Source organism: Chrysochloris asiatica, unplaced genomic scaffold, assembly GCF_000296735.1.
Source record: "Chrysochloris asiatica unplaced genomic scaffold, ChrAsi1.0 scaffold01324, whole genome shotgun sequence".
Lineage (NCBI taxonomy): Eukaryota > Metazoa > Chordata > Mammalia > Afrosoricida > Chrysochloridae > Chrysochloris > Chrysochloris asiatica.
In genome coordinates this window covers 10532-11499 of record NW_006409842.1, presented here as the reverse complement: position 1 = coordinate 11499, position 968 = coordinate 10532, and positions in this window count along the sequence as shown.

The window sequence follows — 968 nt, the reverse complement described above, 5'->3', positions numbered from 1 at the left end:
CTCATTTTCTGACACTATATCTGACCGTGTCATAAGGTTTTCAGTGACTAAATAGTAGTTCCTCACTCCTTCTTCCTAGTCTGTCTTAGTCTGGAGGCACATCTGAAACCTGTCCACCATGAGTGACCCTGATGGTATTTAAAATATCAGTGGCATAGCTTTCAGAATCACATCAACTCACAAGCCACCATAGTATGACAAACTTGCAGATGAGTGGTGGTCTTTCTTATTAGTGATCAAAAAAAGTTGTATCACACAATATGCATTTTCTTCCATAGTCATGCATATAAACTTATATAAACTTGATGATTTTGGTGTGCTACATTATTATCGTTAATTTCAAGAGTTAAAACCCAGGTTTTCTTTTTTCATTAAAATTAAATGAAAGGAAATTAAATCACCAAATTTTTAAGGCAAATAAAGAAAGCATTGAAATATATCATTTTCCTCAAAGATAGTAAAATACTAAATATATTCTAGGGTTTTTTCTTCAAAAATATTAAATACTCTGCTATCTAATATTTTAAAGTAATTTGCTTTACTTTTAATTCTTCAGTTTTTATTTTTGTTGTTGTTTTTTAGCTTGTTTTTAACACCTTTTCTGTGTTCCCTAAGGAACTCATTGCTTTCATGCTGTGCTTGACTCCTCCAGAAGCACTGAAAAGAGAGCAATAAACTAATTCATTCTTTTGTGCTGAAAATTTAATGGTATTTGCTAGTTTAAATATATGACTGTATTCTATCTAGATGAAGGGTCTTGGTGTCACTGTTGGATAAGTATTGTCGTGCTAATTGCAAGGTCAGCAGTATAAATCCACCAGCTGCTGGGCTGGAGAAAGATGGCAGTGGGTTTGGTACAGATGAGAAGTGATAGATATTTGTTGGAGTCTGTTATTGCTGTTACATACTGTCAAATTAGTTGCAACTCATAGCAATTCTGTTCACAACTGAAGAAAACACTGCCTGGT